This window comes from Cavia porcellus, unplaced genomic scaffold, assembly GCF_034190915.1.
Source record: "Cavia porcellus strain 051 isolate PalLab524CR breed Dunkin Hartley unplaced genomic scaffold, mCavPor4.1 scaffold_30, whole genome shotgun sequence".
Lineage (NCBI taxonomy): Eukaryota > Metazoa > Chordata > Mammalia > Rodentia > Caviidae > Cavia > Cavia porcellus.
Genome location: NW_026947513.1, coordinates 16,378,444 through 16,401,943, shown reverse-complemented (window position 1 = coordinate 16,401,943; position 23,500 = coordinate 16,378,444).

Sequence of the window (23,500 nt, the reverse complement as noted above, 5' to 3'; positions counted from 1 at the left end):
ACCTAATAATTAGATACAGCAGGTAGAAAAAGCCTATATGATATCATTTTATGAAAGGTAAAAATTCTAGAGAATATACCAATCTAAATATAAGAATTTTACTTTTCAAATATTGTTGTGTTTTTTTCTTCTTAGGAACTATCATTGAAAGTCATTTATAAGATAAATGATTACAGTGTCATTCCACTTGGAATTAAAATGTGTTGTGGATCCAAGATCATTTTAAAATAAACAGCATAACTTATTCACAACAGTATGCATTTTATTGTGTTATATATACATAATATAAAGTTCACCACTGTAATAAACTTTATGATTACAATTCAGTGTTATTAAGAGTATTCATATTTTTAAACTAGCATCATGATTATATTTTCACATCTTAACCTAACTATGAAATATTGAGCATTTGATCCCATTAAATTAAATTCTCATATACGTGACTGATGTAGAACTAAATAAACCAATGAGAAAAGAGTTATTTCTTTCAAGTATTATTAAAAAATTTATCCACCTGATCTGTTGTGACATAATTCAATAGAATTTCTTTCACAGAACAAGTTAAAACCCAAACAAAGCAGAAAAAACAGGAATGTAGCAAGCTCTAGTTGTAGTCTAAATTAGTGATGAATTTTATTTGTTTTTAAATATGTCAAGATGTATTCTAACTGGTGTGTCTGTGTACACCTATAATTCCAGTACTCTGAGAGACTGACGCAAGAAGACTGTCAAGGTGGAGCCCAGAGCGGGCAACTTAGTGATTTAGTGTGACCCTGTAATGAAAGAAAGAAAGAAAGAAAGAAAGAAAGAAAGAAAGAAAGAAAGAAAGAAAGAAAGAAAGAGAAAGAGAGAGAGAGAAGGAGAGGAAAAGAAAGGAAGGAAAGGAAAGGAAACCCAGCTGGAAATTCAGCTCAGTGAAGGTCCTGGATTCAATTCTCAGTATTACACAAAGAAAAACATGCCTTTAAAGTCATGTCATAACACTTTCTTACCTGGCACAGGGGGTGAGGTTTTACAGAGACAGGAAAATGGTGCCATTTAATTTTTCCTTTGTATCAATAAATCATTATTTCATGTTTCAGTGTGCACTGCACAAAAAGTCCTATTTGGCACAGTGTGAAAAGCAAGTGGGTCAATGTGAAAATAAATGAATTGGTTTTGTATTACATAAACCAATCCACAAAACTGGAAATTAGGTATCCTTATCTAAATTCGTATTTCTCAGATTCAAATATTATAGACTCAATATATTGCATATGAATTATGCATCTTTTCCACTGAATGAAAATAATGCCTGCCTTCATATTTAATGAACCACATATGTAAGAAACATATGTAGAATAAAAAGCCCAGTTTTATTTCCTTTCCTTTCAAGGAACAGAAACTTAATCAACACGAAGATGTATGAAGGTCTTCTCTCTTGGAAAGCAAAATATTTGGAAGTAACTAGGACAATTTTGATAAAATTGCTCTGTTTATTACTATAATTCTTTGATATGAAATTTTAGCAAAGAAAGCAAGTCAACAGGCTCAGAAACCAAGCGAAAGGAATAGTTTATTATCATTGACTTTCCTTGATTCCTTGTCAAAACATCAGTTTTACTCTCTTGAAAGCAAATAAAGGCTATATAAATATATGTCACATGTCTGTCAAGCAATATTGTGCAATATTGACATTCAGTGTTGGAGGTATTTCAAATATGGCCATCGTGACTATATACGGTGGTGCATGCCTATAATTTCACCTTCTTGGATGGTTGAGTAAGGAGGATTCTAAATTCAAGGCCATTTTGGGGAAATTTAGAGAAACTGTGTCTCAAGCTTAAAAATACAAAGGGGGAGTTTACCACTCTCTGGGTTCAACCGCCAGTACAAAAAAAAAGAAAAGAAAAATAACATGATTTGTATACTTAAATATGTTGTATGTGAAGAAGGAGAGAAAGAGAACTTACAGAAATCCAACAACTGATGTTTTATGCTAATGACACAGGTCCCACTCAGTTATCATTTTTTGCTAGGGCAGTGCATGGTTCTTGTTTAATTCCTCACCTCACAGGTCTAGCATGCTCTCTTTCTCTCACTCTCTTACCCTCTCACACATGCACACATACACAACGACTTTATCAATTCATTTGGAAACTGCACAACCTGGACAATTTAGAAATATAGTGCAGTCTTGCATCACATACATTGCTATTACTAAATTGTCATTATACAGGATAATATGTCCACCATTAAACATAACAATTAAGTGTAGAATGTATGTCTAAAATATACTTTGCTTAATTAAAAGTATTTTGTTAATGAAAAATGATGAGGATGCTCAGTTGGTGCTGGTGGTTGCTGGCTTATTAAGACAGTGCTAGCTGCAAGTTAGCTTGGCTGGGGCAATTTCTTAAAATAAGACAACAGTGAAATTTGCTACTGGGTTGATTCTTCTTACAGAAGATTTCTACCCACCATGGAATATTATTGATCACATAGACTTTATTTCAAAGTTGAGTCAATATTCTTATGTTATGGTACTTCTTTGAACTCTAGTTGTCTTGATATTTCTACTCAACCTATAGTTGTTCCTTCCATTGAAGTCTTCAGATTCTCAAAGTCAATCATGAAGGTTGGAACTGACATCTTCAAACTTCTATTATTGTTGATATTAGACCTCCTTTTATGAATCATGAGTGTTTTTAATGGTACGTGGAATAGCAAATCCTTTCCAGATTTTTATTTTTCTTTGACCAAATCCAGCAAAAGAATCATTATCTATGCACCCATAACTTTACAGCATGTAGTCTATAAATAAATACACTTAACAGTCAAAATTAGTCCTTGGTCCCTTCATAGGTAAATGGAGGCAACTTGAGACTATCCTCATAAATGGGATAAATAAGAATCAAATTTATAAGTATCACATTGTGTCTCTAGTGTAAAAAGTAATAAGAACTGTAGGGGTAATAAAACCCAAAAATGTGGAATTGCTATTGTAAAAAAGAGAGGAAAAGAAAGTGCTCTAAATGATTTAACTGCAGGTATGCTTAAGTGTATAAGATAGATAACCACATTACTAAGTTGTTGTTGGATCGTTGAGCAGAACTATTTGCAGTCTCACTGTTTGTCCACTTTGTATGCTTTAATTTTGTAACTTGAACAACTATTTCTAAGATGACAGTATGCAATTAATCAACTAGTGATTTCTTAGTGTTTATTTTTTTTTAATTCGGTATTATTACCACCCTTTTTTCTCTTTTGCTTTTTTTTCCTCCTTAAATAAAATTAAAAAAAAATTAGTCCTTGATGCATGGGCTGCTAAATGCATGTTGTATAGTCAGGTACAAAAACAACATTAATCTCATATGTTTCCATCAGCTGTGGGGTGACCATATTCACTGTTAACTAGCATTGATATTTTTAGGAATCTTTTTTTTCCCATGAGCAGACACAACATGGGACTTAAAATAATCAGTAACCACAGTTGTAAACAGATGGGCTGTCAACCCAGCTTTGTTTCTCCATGACTAGAGGACAGTAAAATGTACTGTGTAATTCTTAAGGGCCCAGGATTTTCAGAATGGTAAATGATGACTGCTTCCATGTTCAGTCTTCGGGGTCATTAGCTTCTTCCTGGAGTCAGACTGTCTTTTGAGGCTTTCAAGGTATATGTTAACTTCTCTTCTGTAAAAGCACTAGATAACATCTTTTAATATAAATCTATTTCATTTACAATATAAATATTAGCCACTTTCACTAGTGATCCAAACTAGATCATCTGGACATCTTTTTGTGGCTTCTTTATCATGGCCTCACCTTGTCCTTTCGTGTTGGGGAGACGGCTTCTTTCCTTAAACTCCATAAAATGATCTCTGCTATCTTGATACTTTTCTTTCACAACTTCTTTATGTCTCTCAGGCTTTACCAAGTTATGGATTTGCTGATGATTAGATTTTGATTTAAGGGAATCTGTGGCTTATTTGCTTTCAATAACAATGTAGAAATCAGGCCAGTTAATAACTCTAGAATGGCCTCTCAGTGTTAAAATGAAAAGAAGAAATGCAGATCTCTCACTTTAAGTTAAAATCTGAAATTATCAAGAAACTTGGACACAGTTGCAAACTCCTGTAGTCCCAGCACCCTCCAAGGTTGAGGCAGGGGGCAAGTTCCAATCTAAATGGGACAACTTAGCAACCATATGACTCAAAATACAAAATAAAAATGAATGGGGATATAGTTCAGTGACAAATCCCTAAATTTTTATACCATAATAGGTATAAAAACAATGCTAACTGTTTCAAATATGAGTATTACCAAAAAATGACTCAGAAACAGAACGGGCTTAGGTAATTGGGAAACAGTCTTACTCAGCATAGGGTTCCCACAAATGCTTATTTTGCAAAATATGCATTGTTTGCAGCATGCCTCTACTCAAAAGCATATTCAGTGAAATCTCTTGAGAATTTTTTTCACTCAGCAACTCACAGTGACTTCAGGAGTAGTCATTTCCATATATACAGAAATCAGAAAGACTTTTGTGTTGTTAAATTTGCTTCTAAATTGATTATAATGCTCTTTGGAGCACTGCTCCTTGTCTGTGATTGTTTTTAGTGGTCTGATGTGGTGGTGCAATCTAACCTTTCTCTAGCTCATTACCTTCCTAGCAAACAACAACCACGACAGTGAGCTGCCCTATATTGCTCTTCATGACCAAATACATAACTGAGAAGAAATAGTTCCTCGTTTGCTTCGGATTTCTTTTTTCATTGCCCCCCCCCCCACCGAAGACTTTCATTCCAAATACAGCATTATCACATGCCTGTAATTTCCTCTGTAAATGAGTCATGTTGTTCATTTTTCTTTTTGAAAGTTTATTCTCTTCAAAATTCAGTTAAAGATATTAAATACTTTGGTTGTTTTGGGAAAGAGAGAGAATTCTTTTTAAAATAAACGATTAATGTAAGGATGATGACTTACAAGAGGAACAGCCAGAGTCTCTGCTTCATTAATTTTCATTTTCAATTTCAAACCTCAAAATTCTATCACTTGGGAATGTAATGGAAAATAATATTGTCATTTCATTGCTGCATTCAGGTAGGGTGTGTGATCTCTGTACCGTGGCATCCCTTCTGGCTTTGCCATCAGTATCAGCTCCCGTAAATCTAAAATAGGAAAGTGTTTGCTCAGTGCCTCTCTGTTGCTTTGCTTTATTCCCCTCTCCTCCTCCTTCTATTTCTTCTTCTAGTGCAAAGGCTCAGTGCTTACAGTCAAGCAGTCCTGAGAATATGTTTGTTGAAGTTATGGAATGTCAGGTGTTAACACAGAGGAAGAGCAAAATTCTTTATTTAAAGTCACACTATGGGGACTGAGGATTTAGCTCAGCGGCATAAGCACCTGCCTTGCAAGCAGGCAGTCGTGAGTTTGATCCCTGGTACCGATAAAAAGGAAAAAGACAAAAAAAAAAAAAAGTCACACTATGTGCGCCTTAGTAATTGATAGTTTTGAAATTTCTTGAATTTGATATTCAATGCATTTTGATGCCAATTTTTTGCAAGTGCTCACTATTCGATATTCAGTGCTCAAGCTAGAACTTCTCAGTAGTGTTGGCTTTTGGTTGCCCTACCCCTCCCATCTGAAACAATCTATTTGGTGCTTGTCATTTTTGGTACTCACTGTTTCTCCTGTAACCAATGAATAGTGAGTCTTATGGAAGTGCCACTGTATCTACCAGTACTAGTAGTGGAGTGACAATTATAATTACTTGAATGTATTCAGATTCTTAGCAGTTGGACCTTTGGATAAAGCTAAAGGCATCAATAATGACATGGGCTTTTTAAGAGAAGAGGTTTTGGGGAGAATGAAACAGAGAGTTATAATTTGTACTGAAAAGATTTGTTGACTACTGTTGCTGTCCTTTCAAATTCAAGATCATGAGCAAGTAACTTAATCACTCAAAGTCCAAATTTCTTAATTAATAGCATATAGAGTAATAATCTGGCATATATTTATTGTTAGGTTAAATGAGAGAATGTATAAATTGCTCTACAAAGTGTCTGTACAAGTTGGTTTCTAAAACAGCATCTGTGGTAATTATGCTAGTTGCAACTGACTAGCCCTTAGTCAACTGTTAATTTATAAAAAGGAATGTTATGCAGGAATTCTGGAAATGTGAAAAGTATTTCTTTGTTGTTGCTTTTCTTTAATAGTTTAGGAAAGCAGTAACCAGATGTGTATAATATGCCTAATTTTAAATCTTTGTCCCTGTGCATTTGCTCTGATAAATTACTATTAATATAACTGCTTTACAGTTTACTCAAAATTAAAATTATAAACCACTACTCAATTATGATCTATGGTATTTAACATAAAACAAACTTTCTTAGATTGATTTCTTAAAATGTAGTTTGAGCTCAGGATTTAAGAAGGCTCTAAGAACTTTATCTTTAAGTCATAGGGGACTTATGGAAGGCTTTTGATAGGAAGTATGGATTGTTAGGTACTATTTTAGGAAGATTATTTTGATGTTCTTGATAGGTCATAGTGGAGAGGCAAAGAGCTCTTTTAAAGCTGGTATCTTATATATGAAGGAAGTGATAAAAAAGCTTAATAGAGGCAACTGTAAATTAAGAAAAAATGAGAAATTTTAGAAGACAGGGTCAAATTTATTTTGCAGTTTTATAATATAAATATTCAGTTATGTTACTCATATGCTTAAATTCTTTTAATGACTTCATAATATCCTGAATATGATGTTTCATATTCTTAATGCAATTAAAATATTGTTTCAAATACAATCATTCATATATAAATGTAGCCATATGATAATCAGCTTATATTGTTAAAAATTAAGAATAGAGGGCATGTCCAGCATTGATTTTTCTAGTGTACCTGTGACATCTTTCAGCATTATTAAATCTTGTTATCTGCCACATTCCACAGTTAAGAATTATAGTGTTCCAAAAATTCTAGCTCTTCTACTTTTGAATTTGACTTTATTTGGAAATAAGATCATATAAATAAAAATAAGTTAAACTAAGGCCATAATGAATTCGTTTAGACTTTTATTTAATATCAATAGCATTCTTGTTTTATGAGAAGAGACACAAAGAGGGAACATCATCTGATGATATTGTTATGACTTGGATTGAAAATGTTCCCCAAAGTGTAAAGTTCACAGAGATGGACTTTTTAAAAGGTGATTGGCTCATCTGGATTTTATGTTAACCAGTGGGTTGATCCACTGATTAATTCACAGTTAAATGTGCTTTTAAAAAGTGGGGCCTGCTGGAAAGAAGTACGTCGCTGAAAGCATGGATTAAGAGGGTGTCTCTCTCTCCCTGGTTTATTCCTCTTTTTTCTTTTTGTTTTCCTCTCCTTCCTTCTTTCCTTCCTTCCTTCCTGCCTTCCTGCCTTCCTGTCTTCCTTCTCTTTAATTTCTCCTCCTCCTCCTTATCCTCTTACTCCTCCTCCTCCTTCCTCTTATTCCTCTCTCTCTCTCTCTCTCTCTCTCTCTCTCTCTCTCTCTTCTTTTGACCGTCACTACTTGAGTATCTATCATCAGCCTGGCCTTTCCACTATGTTTCATTTCGTTTATTGCCTCTGAAATGGCCAATGATGGACCAAATCCACTGAAACTAATTCAAAATAAACTTCTCTACCTTTAGGTTGCAAGTATTGGGAATTTTGTTCCAGGGACAGGAAAGTTGAATGATACAGAAAATGCATGCTGTGAATGGAGTCACTTCTGTGACTACCTGACCACGTGGTTCAGAAAGCACTGGAATTTGTTCATGTGAAGAATTTGGGAAAGTTTGAAGAAGTAGGTTAGAGAAGGTCTAGACTTCTGTGAGCCATATTTGATGTGAATTTTCAGTCAGAATTCAGAAGATAAGAATGCGGAGAGGTATATAAAGAGTAAAAGCCAACCTTGGAACGTTTCCTTTAGTACCGAGTATTCCAAAGCAAGTGGATAGTAAGTAAGATGTATTACCCTTCTACATAAAATTTGTCTACATTTTTGCCTATGCCCTAAAACTTTGTGGGAGACTGAGATTAGGGGAGCAGATAATTAATCAAGTGGAGGAATATTCAAGGAAGCCCTATTTTGAAGCTGTAGCATAGGTATTTCTGTCTGGTTTTAGCCAGGTTTATGATAAGGATTAGGAACAAAAAGCAGGGTCAAGTTAGGTGAAACTTGGCCAGAAAAGAAGTATTCATAAAGTTAATTCAAGGGAGAATATGATATCTGAAAAAAAATTATCAATAAAAATAAGTCAATTACTTTGCATCAAGACTATATAACAGATGCTTTGAGGGTATCTCAGAAATTGATCAGCTTCTAAGAATATAAGCTCCACCCCCCCCCAAAAAAAACTCCTAAAAAATCCTTTGCTTTGAAAAGATAGTCCAGTGGAAACATGCTCAACTAGAGGTGCAAAATTTTTCCCAAAGTTTAGTGATCTAGCCACTAAGAAGTTGTTTTAGCCAAGATTGAACAAGCCTATTGCTTGAGTTGGTGGCAAACCTTGATGTAGTACAAGTGTTGCTAGTTTCCAGGCATGCAAAATGCAAGTGTTCTTGGAGGTTTCCAGCCAGATTTCAGAGAAAGCCCTGGAAGACATCCCCCTTTCCATGTGTCCCTGAGAATGTACTGTGAAACTGTGAGAGTGTAGAAGAAGGTTTAGTGAAGACCCCAGGAAGTGGAGATTTCAGGAATGAAGAACATATACTGAGGATAACATCAGACAGTGAGTGGTGACTTCCCGTGATAGAGGCCTTGTGGGATGGAAATGTCAGGATCATAGATTTGTGAGGTTCATATTCCACCAAAATCAGTGCAGGTGCTCAACATGCACATATGCAATTTATGTTTGGCCTTCTGGTTTTTCTCTTGTTTGGTTTGATTCATTTCTATCCTCTCTGCTCATTTCTTTTGGAATAGGAATATTTACGTTGCTCCTTGGTACACTGGCAAAATTTGATATTCTTTTGATTTTTACAGGGATTCACAGCTAAGAGTTGGCTTGAGACTCATGGGAGGCTTTAAGCTTTTCAGTTATGTTGGAACTATTAAGAGTTTGGTACATCTTAGAGATAGAATAAAAATGCATATTGTATACATTAAATCTCAAACTCACAATCATTCAAGTTGCAAAGTTTCACAGGTTTACTGTAGAAGATTCACTTTGTTGGTTTACAAATGAATCTGACTTATGAACAGTTTTGGGATGGAATTTGTGAGTTGTATATTTACTCTAATGAGATAGCTACATTGATTTAGTTTTAAAAAGTCCCTGAAAATTCTTGTGTTTAGAGGTGAGACTTTTAAAGGTGATTGAATCATGAAGTACTAATTAGTGAATTGACCATTCATGTGTTCACAATTAAAAGTGATCTTAGGAAGTGGAGCCTTGTAGCAAAAAGTGTGTGACTGGGACCATGACTTTGGAGAGTTGATCCCCTCCCTCATTCCTCTCCTCTCTTTTTCCTTTCTGGTAACACCATGTAAGCAGTTCTCCTTCACCAGGCTTTTCTACTATGCTGCTTTTACCTTGAAGTTGGCCAATCAGGGACAGACCTCTTGGGAACGGAGCTGAAATATACATCTCCTTTGTATATTGCAAGGGTTGCATATTTGGTTCCAGTAATAAGAAGCTGACTAATAAATGTGCAAATGCACAAAAAAGGGGAGAATATCCTGTGGCAACCATAGAGGGAAGGTTGGAATTACACAGCTGAAAATCAAACAATGACAAAGGTTGCTAGTAACCTCCAGTAAATAGGAAGAGAAATGGACACATACTCTCTGTGAGTTTTCAGACAGAAAATACATTCTGTAAGATTTGAAGATGCCTTTGATATCACAACACAGCACAATGACAATTGGATAGATAAAAGGAAGAGAGAATTCTGTTATAACTCTGTATGAGATATGAGATACATGTGGTTACATATAGCAGAGAGTATCAGATGGAGCTACAGGGAAATGTGTTCTATAGAAATGGGTATCTAGGTTTACACCTTCCATATATAGCTGGGTTTTCTAAGATTCCTATGTGTTGTTGCATTTGAATTATTTTCCAGGCTTTGGAGCATACAGACTCTCCTATTTTCTGGTTCCTGGCACCTATGGTGATTAGGATAGTTGTGCATTTGCCAAGTGGAGCAGTTCAATATTGAAATAATTGGGTTACAGTCTTAATGCTTAAAAAGGAGAACTGATACATCCTTAAGAAAAGCCTCAGAGCTGGATCATAAAAGCATTTTAAAAAGAAAAGATTATACTAACTGCATGGTACTTCTAACATTTATGCACTGCAATTGAGACAATAAATTTCTGTTCTGGTAAGTGACATTGTTTGTGGTACTGTGTAACAGCAGATGTAAGAGATGCATATAGAAGGTAATATCTGCATTCATGGGAATGACTATGTAGGTACAGTATAGTCTGACAAAGCACAGAGAAACAGAAAGGGAGAGAGAGACAGAAAGACACAGAGAGAGACAGAGATACAGAGAGAGAGAGAGAGAGGAGAGAGAGAGAGAGAGGAGAGAGAGAGAGAGAGAGAGAGAGAGACAGAGACAGACACAGAGACAGAGACTACAAGAAGGGAAGCAAATGAAAAGAAAAAGGAACACCCACATTTGTGTCTCTTTCTTCCTTAGTGAGGTAATCTACTTCCAGGACTCCTGAGGTCATCTGCTCAAGCTGCCATAAAAAATATTGCAGACTGGAAAGTTTAGACAACAGAAAGTAGTCTCATAGTTTTCGAGGACGGAAATCAAAGATCAAAGCATCAGCTGATTTCCCCTTCTAGCCCAAAGGCTCCCTTCCTGGCTTATAGATAGTTGCTAGCTCATCATGTGACCATATGGACATTTCTGTGTGCACTTGACACCCCAGTGTACTTTTTCTGATGAAGCTGCTTTTCCTGATGGATAGAATCACACTTTTATGTCCTAATTTAGTTTTATTTTAGAGGCTGCATTTTCCAGTACAGTTACTTTGGGAGTAGGATTTCAGCATATGAATATTAAGGGAAGATAATTTAGCCCATACAATCCATCTAGTAGAAATTCTTTTGTGTCCAATTAACTATAATTTAATAATTTGCCTAATCTTAATCATTGGCAAGAGAAATGATGGGTCTACAATTACCTTATTTCAAACAACATTTGCTCCTTGGATAGGAGAGGGGAATAACTTGCTTGAATTCATAAGGGAGTATTTATTTCAACAAAATCAGTGTTCTATTTGCAAGGAAGAAGGCAACACAGCCTTATAATGCCTGTGGACTGGGACATCGACTCATAAAGCCTTGAAACTCATATTTCTACTTCTCTTTAGTTCCCATATTTCTAACTTGCCTTTCTGGCTAAGTCTAGCCACAGTCATGTTTTCTTTTGAGTTAATCATTCTATCTTTAATGCTTTGATACTGGCTTTTCTTCTGATAGGAATTGTGTTCTCTGAATTCTTATATGGTCCACTTATTCCCATCCTTTATGTCTCAGCTTAAATTATATATCCTTTGGAAAATCCAGTTTACATAAGCTGCTTTTACAGATATACAATTTTTAAAACTTTATCATGTTTATATTATTTAGACAGAGTATTTTGCCATGCTAGACATAATATCAATAACAGGAGAATTCTAAACCCATAAAATTTGTAGGAATTTTGTGAAAATTCTGAATTGTGAAAAACCGCAAATTTCAGATATGGTCATAAAAATGTCTATTTTTATAATTTAAACCTTATGTATGTTATGTCTCTCACAGGTATATAATTTAATTTAAAAATACAGTATATTAAAAAAAAAACTCCTTAGAAGTTGCAGGGCATTTTGAGAAACTTAGGGCTTTAAGAAGAAGAAAGTCAACAACAGTGAAGATAACTACATGCATTATGGCAACTTATTGCCAGGGATGCAGAGATGCAGGTCTTCTGCTCTATCTGGGTTACAGAGCAGCAGCCAATCAGCACAAAGGAAAACTGAGTAGCTCTCTCAGATTGGCTACTTGAAACTCCTATAAAGAGTCAATTACAGAGGATATTTACACTTTCCCCAAAGTTGCAGAGGATTTTCATAACAATTATTAGGTAAGCTGTAAGGAAAATCCTCAATGACTGAGGATACAAACTCTGAGCTGACATTTGGCAACAGTATACTGCATCCTTCTCTGTCCCAAGTCTTTAAACATAGAGCCTAGCATTTGATAATACTAAGAAATAATTCTGATACTGAGTTTAAGTATTTTACAATGCTCCATTAAGTGAGTTATGGAAGAAAACAAAAAATATTGATAGATACTATAAAGTATTACTTTTAGTAAACTAATATTAGGCACATATATATTTTTAATCTGTTGAATGTATATAATAAAAATTATACATTGAAAGATATACTTTCAATACTCCAAAGCAGCGATGGTGAATCTTTAGAGACACGTGCCCAAACTGCAACCCAAGTCTTACTAATGCCAACTGCAGGGAAACCTGAGTACTGAGATTTTAGTTTAGAAAAAACAGTCTCATACTTTAAATCTTTTTCTTAAAATAAAAGCAGCTAACACCCATGCTATTGGTTTGTAACCACTGCTCTAGACCTATATTATGTTCAAATTCAGTACACAGTGACATCTTGAGTCAAACATATTTAATGTTTAATCATTTAATGTTAATCATTAATCATTTAATCTCTCTCTGTCTTTCTGTCTCTATCAGTTGTTTTTAATTTTATTGAATTTTTACTTTTTTTTTACATTGCCAAAACAACATGCCAGCAATAGCATATCTGCTATGTGTTCTGTCTTTTAAATTAGACTTGAATTCTGTCATTTAATTTAGATTACTTTTTAAATATAAAATTAAAATCTGTAATATTATATATATACTAGTAAATCTATGAAAATAAAAGACATTTCAGGACAAAGCCAGCTTTCCTTATGTTTAACCAGTTTTTGTTGTTCAAAATGTTGTATAATAATGAAGTATACATAATAATTATTAACATTTAAATATTTTTTTACTTATAACACTTGCTTCCAAATATGTTCAGCATACTGTGTTAATCTCTAATAATATATTTTCTCGACTAAAACTTTACTTTTCAGCTATTTCACAAAAGAAAAGTTTGTCTTTACTTTTCTTGGTTGTAAAAGTTCCAGGAATGCTGTTTTTCAATTCCTTCTTCACTGAGGTCCTGCAAGACTCTTTCCTTATGGGGACCTCAAAGCCTATATGTCAGCTAAGGTTGCAAGCCAGATTTTATGGCTTCTATGATCTTTAACTCTTGTCATAGTAGCTTAAAATGTTGAAAGAAAGTGAGACAAAACTGAAGAGACAGATGGTACACGAGGAGAAAAGAGCACAGGAGTAGAGCTATTGCAAGACAGTAAATGGCTCTGAAAAAAATGTATGCAGTGCCACATGAACTTAATTCTCAATTGTAAGGAAGAAGGCACAGACACTGGTATGCATTGGCTTTAAACCTATCAACAGTGTGTTTTTAAGTGTTTCCAAATGTTTCTTATACATTAACAACCACATTTTGAGTTTCTCTTTATTCACATGCTTTTTTTTTTTTTTTTTTTTTTACTGATAATTGAGGACACAATTAAATCCAGGAAGGAATAAAAACATTTCATATTTGGATCTGGTAGGTTTTTTGGTGATTGGAAAATAGTCCCTTAATATTGCAAAAATATTTCTGTATCTAAAAGAAAAAAAAAGTTGGTAGATGATTTTCTTTTAGAAATCCTTAGGCAAGGCTAATATTCCACATATTTTTTGAGAAATATTAAGAAGTTTCAATGAGTGCACTGACTGATTTCAACTATTACAAGTGTCTTCTGTTCTTGTATTATTAGTTACTACTCTAAAGAATGCTTATGTTGTCTAGTCCACTTGTGTTTGTTTGTCTATAGAAGCTGAGGGCAGGACCAGGCTGTAGAGCTGAGGGGCCAGATTATTCTCTCAGTGGTGATGTAGAGGCTCAAAGAGAAACTGTGACTGTAGTGCCAAAGTTCATTGGAAGAGAACTCAATATATGAATAAGCCAGATTTAGGAAATGAGTTGACCATTATTACTATTACCTTGTGCAACCTACAGAGACACAGTACATTTTTTGTAATAAAATCATATAAGAAGAGAGCAATCACTGAGCAGAGACTCATGTGAGGTGACAAAGAATTCTCCAAATTCTGGAGCCACAGCCTTATATTCAACTGATTTCATTCTATAAGAAGTTAGTAAGACTGAATTTAAATCAGAAATCCCTATGACAAAAGTTTTTGCATAAAAGTTTGTACAAAAGTTTTTGGAGATGAAGTTTTTGCCTAGTTATGTTTAGCAAAGGATCCATTTGGGAATAAGTTGAATTTCTTTCTTTCTCTTGAATTTTCTATAGTAAACTGTAACTGTGTGTGTGTGTGCGTGTGTGTGTGTGTAAGAGAGAGACACACAGAGACAGAGACTGAGTAACAGAAGAGAGAGACATAAATTAGAATAGCTCTCTAGTAACACATCTTATGACACAAAAATCAAATTTCAGGACTGAAATATAATTGGAAGGACAAATAGTCCAATCAGCACTCTGATGTTTGATTAAACCCCTTTTATAATGGCTTAATCAAGAGATTGCTTTCACCTACATTGCCAGGGATCTCACTTGCTTACTGAGAAAATATACCCAATTCACTGATGACATGGAATAGTATACTGGTTCTCACGTGTGTCCTTTAACTATCAACTTATTTGTCCTATAACCCAAAATCATTCAGAGTTGTTATTTGAGGTTATTGAAATGATCTTCTAGGAACCATTTCTTTTCATCAAGCTCTATATTACTCAAATTTTCCAAACTATTCTTGTCATACATGGTGGTATCTCCATTTCTTTCTTTAAACCATCACACGTTTATCCGTCTATTGAATTATAATTTTTAATACGAGCTTTGCAGGATAATAAAGCCATAAAAGCATATTAATTTCATCATGGTTTCTGTAACCACATTTTGAGTTAAAAAATGTGATATGGTAATAAGATACATAGGGACATTTGAAATAAGCAATTTGAAGTACTCAATTCTGTTCTTGTTTGTGTGTCAGATTTAATTATATACAAATGAATGTGTTGAATGTCTTATCTATATTTACAATCAATTCTATATGTTTGGTATTGTCATCTCTATTTTGAAGATGAGAAAATAAAGGCTAAGTAAAGTTGACTAGCTTTTTCACATTTGTGTGGCTAACGCACAAACCAAATTTCAAACACCAATTTTCTTTTCTCCATGCCAGTAATGTTTGTACAAAGCAACAGGAGACTGGTTAAATCATGTAAAGTTCAGTCACTGCTCTCAGTAGGTACTGTTCTTTACTTCATTGGTGCAGGGGCTGAGTCTGTAATCATCTGTATGTTTTAGACAATGCCTGATTTGTTTGTACTACCTCATATAACTTGCTATTAGTACGCCAAGTTTTATGTTAGTAACATTACGCTTTGCAGTTGAGTTGAAGTTATGTGTTAGAACCCCATAGAATTCCGTAGTTTGGTAAATGAGTTTAAAAGGCTCTTTTTAAGCACTTACAGCTCTCATTGCCTATGGGGATAATTTGACTCTTAGTTTATAGTTTTTTCTCAAACACAGACCTACTAACACTTGCAGTCTTTTGTTAACAACCACAAACTTGAAGTGATGGTGTCAATAGTCCATGACCTCTGTCTTATTCAGAGTATTTATGACACACTCTTTAAAATAGAGGGTCTGATGTAGGAGAGTCTGAGGAAGAGTGACTTAGATTTCATGCAGAATACAGCCGAAATGAGACACAGTCTGTACATAAATTTAGGACACGAATTAGGCTGTATCAGGGCTCATCACCATGAGAGTATGGCGCCAGAAATTCATTGCAATTTTTTTAACAATAATCAAAATTGTCTGTATTGATTTTGCTTTATTGGGGGCTTTACCTGTTTTAAAAATCCATGTGAAGGACCATCTGGAACATTACACAGAACATTTTAGAGAAAGTAGTGATTCAGAAAAAATGAAGCCCAACCAGTTTAGTTCCTTTACCTCTGCTCCTCATTTTAATCCAGTTTCAACAATCCATAGATTATGAGTATTTTATCCTGTACATATTTTATTAACTCTGATGGTTGTTTCTATTGCTTTACGATAGTTTTTTTTTTTTTTTTTTTTCCTCTTTTTGGTACCGGGGATCGAACTCACAACCACGAGCTTGCAAGGCAGGTGCATATGCCGCTGAGCTAAATCCCCAGGCCCCTCCAAAGCTTTTTAACACAATGTAATTTAATTCGTGTATTGTTGTTTATGATCACTGTGATTTTCTATCTTGTTAAAAAACGAACAACTTGCCCTGAACAATGTCCTGAAGGATTTCCCGTTTCCTTCAGTCAGTTTTATTCTTTCAGATCTTACATTGAAGACCTTAATCTATTTTGAAATAACTTTTGTAATGGGTGAGGGATTTAATTTCATCCTACTGCATATGGATATAAGATTTTCCTGGCAACATCTGTTAGAAAGAACTTTCTTTCTCTACTCCAAGTTCTTACTGCCTTTGTGGAAAATTAATTGGCTATTGATACATAGGCCTGTGTCTGAGTAGTCTCTTCTCATCCCTGTCTATGAGTCCATATTTAGGACAAACCATATAGTTCTGATTACTCTATTTTTGTAGTGTATTTTGAAAGGCCTGGTGGTATTTTTCCTCAAGATGATTTTATTTCTTTGGAGACTTTTTTATGGTTAAGTATAAATTAGGGAATTATTTTTTGAAAGGTATACAGAGAATCATTGGTATTTTGGTACAAACTGCACTGAATGTGTTGATTGCTTTGTGTAGTACAGACATTCTAACAAGATGTATTATTCCACTTCATAAATGTACAATGGCTTTCTATTATTTTTTGTTCTCTTCCATTTTTTTCCTTTAATTTTTGCAACTTTTATTGGAAAGATCTTGTATACGTTTGATTATATTTACAACTAGTTGTTTTGTGGCTATAAGAAATCAAATTTCTTTCTTCTTTTTTATTTATTTTCTTCCAATATATAAAAGTATTGAATTTATATCTTGATTTTATATTCCAAAATGTTGCTGAATGCAGTTATTCTAATATTTTTTATAGGCTTTTTAGTCTTTTCTGTATATCAGATCATGTCATCTAAAAACAATGACCATTCACCTTTTCAATTTTTGAAAATGATATGGCTGGCATAGTGTCAACTATTCAAAATTTATAAAAATGCCAAAACACAATAGCAAAAAAATGATTTAAGAGTGAGCAACAATATTAAAAAAGTATTTCTTAAAAATGGTGGACAAAGGGCTCATCAGCATGTGAGTAAATACTATCAATAATTGCCCATGAAATGCAAATCAAAATTACAGTCATATATTGCCTTGTCCCAGAAAGAATGATGGATTATCAAAAAGTATAAAGGTAACAAGTGCTGGCAAGTATGCAAGAAAAAGGAAACACTTCAGCACTGTTGGTAGAAATGTAAGCTAATGCAACATAGCAGAAAATATTATGGAGGTTCCTGAACTGTTTTAAAATAAGAACAGCCCACATAATACAGCAGTTCTAGTACTGGGTATGACCCAAATTAAATTAAGTCAATATGTAGAAATACCATCTGCACGTCTATGTTCATTTCAGCATAATTCATAATAGCCAAGAAATGGAAATAATTGAAGTATTCATTGACTGATGAACGGAAAAAGAAAATGTAGCACATATACACAATTGAAATACATTCAACTTGAAAAAGATGAAATTCTGTCATTTGTTGCAACATGAATCATGGAATTAAAGTTGATCAAGTTAAGTGAAATAAGGGAGATTCAGAAGCATAATTACCACATAATCTCTGTCGTAGGTGGAAACTACAATACTTGTCTCATAGTAGTTGATGGTGGAATGTGACACAAGCGGCCAAGGAGAAGAGAGAGAGGAGACGTTAGTGGGAAGGGCTGAAGAGTAGTGATTGGTTACAATTCAGTAAGACCAAGTTTCTCAGAATGGTAACATGGGTTACACTGCAGAAAAAGGTAATCAGATTTTTTCACCTTAAGAAATGGTAAATCTTTGAGATAGATACATTTGACTTCATTTAAACAAAGTATAATGTATACAAATTGCAAAATATCACATCACCGCATTAATGTGTACTATTTTTGAGAAACTTTAAATTGAAATATAACATTTTAAAAACAAGAAAAATCTTTGTGTATTTATTAATTTAATAAGCAGATATTTAGTGAGTTAATACAATACGGGAGGTAATTAAAAAATGAAATAGCATGGTAATAAGTATAAGGAACTTACACTAACTGTAGGGGAAAAAGAAGAATATTAATGTGTGTACTGCTAAAGTGGCCATTAAAAGTTATCAGCACATTTAATCTCTATACTTAATTCAAAATGTCTCATGGAATTCAAGATAAATTGTTGTACCTTAGGAGCAATTTGAATCAGATATTGTTATTACTCAGTATTTCTAGACTCTTTCCTGCATCTGTGCTTTCTCTGCTGCCCACGGTGACTCTCTCTCTGTATCTATGTCTGTCTCTGTGTCTCTCTGTCCCTCTGTCTCACTGTGTCTGTCTCTTTGTCTGTCTGTCTCTCTTGCTCTGTCCCTTAGTTTTGCTCTTCCTTTTCCCTCAAATTTCTCTCATCCCAGTTTATCTTATCACTATATAAGGGGTCAGCAAAATATTTTTATAAAAGGACAAATGGCGAAGTTTTGTGGGTCATAGAATCAATGTTTTAACAACTTGACTTCACTGTACTAGGATAAAAACAATCATGGAAAATACATAGTTGAATATATTCTTTGCTGTACTATAATGAAACTATGAAAATTTAATTTTGTGTAATTGTTCCTTCACATGAAGTATTTTTTTCTTTTAATTGCTAGCAACAACTTAAACATACGCAAACTATTCTAGTGCATGGGTTATATAAAGATAGATGGTAGGCCTAATTTGGCCTGTGGACCAAAGTTCAATAATTCCTATTCTATTTTACACAAAATACAGCAGGTGCCAGCTCAGGAGATTTGTATATTACAACTTAGATCAAAAATACCTCTAATATCCCTGATTAAAAATTCTACCTGATTAGAAGCGGGAGAAATTGGAACATCTACAAAATGACCTTACCTACAGCAACCATGTGAAACAGGGTGTCAGCGTACAAGTGTTTCTGGGAAAGATGGAGAATTTCTATTAAGTGGCTGTTCTGAGAAGGCACAATATTGTGTCAGGTTCAAAACATATTTCATACAGAGCGAAATCACAAGAGGAACAAGAGAAATTTTTGTATTACTAATAGATTGACCTGAAAATTATTCCTAAGTTGATCATAGCAGTACCCTCACCTCCACTGTACCTAGAAGTACAGACTCTCTTCAGAGTTATGATTATGATTGAATTTTATCATCCCAGTTCCCTGAATTAATTTTATGGGCCCAAGTGATTAGGGCCCAACTTCCAGAATGTTTAGATATGATCTGATTTAAAAGTAGGGCTTTTGCCTATGATTAAGATAACAAGGCATCATTAGGGTGGACCCTAATTCATAGGAATGGTAGATTTATACACAGGAAAATGTAAACACAAAAAGAAGTAAGCATTGCAGTGAAATGATGTAAACACAAGGAAAAAGAAAGCCAGCTCCAAGCCAAGGAATACCTGAGGGTGCCCAGAGATAGTTATGACATGGAGTCTCCCTCCCAGATTTCAGAAGAAACACTCCCTGCTGACATCTTGAATTTTGACTTTTAGATCCCGGAGTTGTGAGGCAGTAAATCTTGCTTTTTCAGCCACTCAGCTGGTAGGACTTTGTTATGGAAATCCTAGGAAATTAATAAGGCTCGTAAAACAGAGGTTACTATCTCCTGATTTTTTTTTTTTTTTTTTTTTTTTTTTTTTTTTTTGCATAGGTCACTGATATTGGTGACAAGTGCTAACATAGAGGTTATGGACAGCTATTGAAATCATTAAATACAAAAAACTTATTTAACGCCAAGTATCTGGTAAGGTATCATAGGAGGAAACTTGTGGAATTAGAAACTGTCCACTTCAGCATTTTCTTTCCTTTAGAATTCTCTGACTTTTCTAGGAGTAAGAGGAGTATTACTGTTAAGCTGTGTATCCGATTTAGCATGCAATCTATTATTAATTTCATACTGAAGAAAAGCTTAACTATTGGAGTCCTGAACACTCATCTGTTAACATCACAGTTTTTACTATTTTGCCTTTAGGGGCTCTACTCATTTTGTTGTTATCTCTTAATTTTGCTGAGAAATAGTAATTGTTGTCTTCAGAACTATTGAGACTGAAAAACAATTCCTGCCATAAAGACTAAATGTGGATGTCAGGTATTCCACAGAACATGCCAATATGTATAGCACACACTGGCATAGTTTTCAAGTTGGTTTTGATGTGGGTTCTAAGCCTCAGAGTTCTGTTTACATAATGGCTTTCAATTTGAATCTATTTACAAAATACTGAAGAATAGCTGTGTGTCTTAAAAAGGTAATAATTTAAACAATACAAAATATTGAAATTTTAGGGTTTTGAACTGTATCTCTGTAAATGTATTTCTAAAAACATAAACATATTTGCTTCTATTATAATAATATTATGTAATAAATTCAAGAGCATAATTTCTATTTGTGTCTCATTCTGTTGAGACTAGTAAGTTATAATCAGCTGAAAATGATTAGCTCATTAAAATTGGGGATGGAATGCCACATGCATTAGGTGAAAGAATGGGGCAAAAGGATTTTTCCAGAAAAGAAATTCCATGCACATTATAAACTCTCATCTGTTTTCTAGTTCCACAGGTCAAGTAGAATTAATTTAAAATATTAGATAGTGCAAAGGAGGGAACGGAACAGCCTGGATGCAGAAGGATCAGACGCAATGTATTGTTTGTTAGGGTGAACTCTTTTTGCTGGGATGGGATGAGAATTGGTCACAGAAAGAAATTATGGAAAAAAATTCCTTCAGGGTTTGCCATAACTTGTTTGCGAGTTTGATTGCCGGTCATTCCTGACATTTCTGTGTATTTTCTAATTAAGAGGTGAAATTTCTTTGCCCTATATTGGGATTTGTGATTTGTCTAGATCAGTAGAATGTGGTAGAAGTGAGTTTATGCAAGCAATTCTGAGGTTAGCTCTTAAGAAAGTCTCAAACTTTCTACTTTGTTATCTTACACCCTCATTGTGTATTGCAAATAAATCTACATTTTTTTTTTATTGTAAAAAGAAATGTTGGAAGGATCTGAAGGCTAGGGCATTACAGAATCAAAGAGAGACCAAGTAGAATACAAAGGCACCATTTCATACTTTGATACCAAGGCCCCAGACATGTAAGAGGCTTCCTCGGATCTTCTAGCCAAGCCGATCCAACTTTCTTGAGTTCACATAGTACCATGTCTAATCAATACATCAATGATGAGAAACAATATATTAATATTTTATTGTTTTATGTCACTAATATTTAGAAACATTTGTTGTGTACCACTGCAGATGTTTTATACTGAACTGGAGGCATATGAAGATCTCCTTTCTGACACAGAGAATATTTAAGGATGTGTAGATGGCTGGAATAATGAAGATTACCTGAAAAGAATGTTTTCTTCTGTGAAAGAGATTCAAATAACACCCGAATACTTGTCTTCCTGAGGCACAGAATACTGCGCCTCAGGGGAGATAAACTGAATTATATCTGGAGTGAGCTGGAAAGGAGAAACAATGTTTGCAGTGCAATTTTCATTTTCATTCCTCTTGGGAATGAACCTGAGGAAGAACATGTTCTCCTGTGTCCACTGACCTCTTACGTGTACAGTGGACAATCTCCACCTGGTGTGACCTCTACGGCACTTATTCGGCTACAGTTGAGTGGGTACAACTGCCAAAGTCCATGATTTGATATGAAGAAGAGAACTTTATTAGATATAAAGATCATATTCTACCATTAGCCTCATACTTGGTTTTCATACATCAATTCTCTTGTTCAGTTCCTCGGGTGGTCAGTTTCTCCTGTTCACTTTCTCAGTAGTAGAGAGGCACGCTGCAGAGGGATCACCACTGAAAAACAATCCTGCTAATTCAGGATCTGAAAACAGTGTCTTAAAGTTAGTTTTAAAAGCATTTAACTTTCTGATTCATTACTTATTGTAAAAAGAGATTTGTTTTATAAAACTCTGTTGTTCATATATTTGAAAAGATATCTGCTTGTATACATTAATTTTATACCTTATCTTTGGAATGTATTTGAAGTCACACTAACTTTCCAAATGTTTCTTAAAAGAGCAAACCATGATGATTCATATATTATTATGAAATAAATACAATTTCAAAGATGAAAGGCTTCATAATTTAATTGAAAAAGGTGAATAGTAGCAAGATACCTAAAATTCTTATTGTTTTACTTTTTTTGTCTTTTTTCATTTCCATTTTACTCAACTTATGAGTGCAGAACTTACTCTCTAGGGAGTTACAAACATGGAATGAAAAATGAAGAAATGCCTGAAACTACTTTAAAAACAATTAACATCTAAATACAGGATATTATTTAATGTGTAATCATGAATATGTGTTACTGCATTTTGGGGTGGGGATTTTGAGTGTTCCTTAGGCTATACAAAATTAAAATGCTTTTTTATTTCAAGTACAAGTAAATAATTGTTATGTAGTTTCATATGGGGTTAAAACGGAAATTGAGTCATGATCATCATTACTAAGTACAATAGACCTTTCTGAAGTTATTTTGTTGTCAGTTCACATCCTGTTCTTTTAGACCTTATAGTTATGTGGTTTATCCCTGTTCCCTGATCAAAGATAAAAATATAACACCCCTAATAATCCAAAGGTCATCCCACTCACAAAATGCATATTACAAGAGCAGTAACTGTTTCTGACTAGTCCAGATATACTATAGATATATTTTTGAAGTTCATCAGAGTGTTTCTTACTTGTAAGATGTAAGGAATATCTATCATTTTTCGTCTCAAACATCCATCAAGCAAAATTATTAAATCAACATGCATCATTTTGTATAACAAAACTAAAATCACTGTTATGGAGCATAATACTGGGGTTGATTTTTTCCCTACTTTGAAAATAACCAACTTGGCTTCACATTCACGGTTATGTAACAGCAGGAGATGATTGTCTTGTGACAACACTCTTTTATTGACATTATCTCTAAATGTTTCCTTGATGGGGTATATAAAATTTAATATACACTCAATTTAGAAAAATTCCATTCCATTATTTCATACTGACGTACATCTATTGTTGTATTAGTTTTATAGGCATCATTGGAATCCAATGTAATATTTATTTTGAGATGTTATTTACTTCCTCATTCAAAAATCAGCATATATATATATATATATATGACTGATGAAAACTGAGATACACCAACTTTGACATCATATATTTGGAGGATGAATCCAATA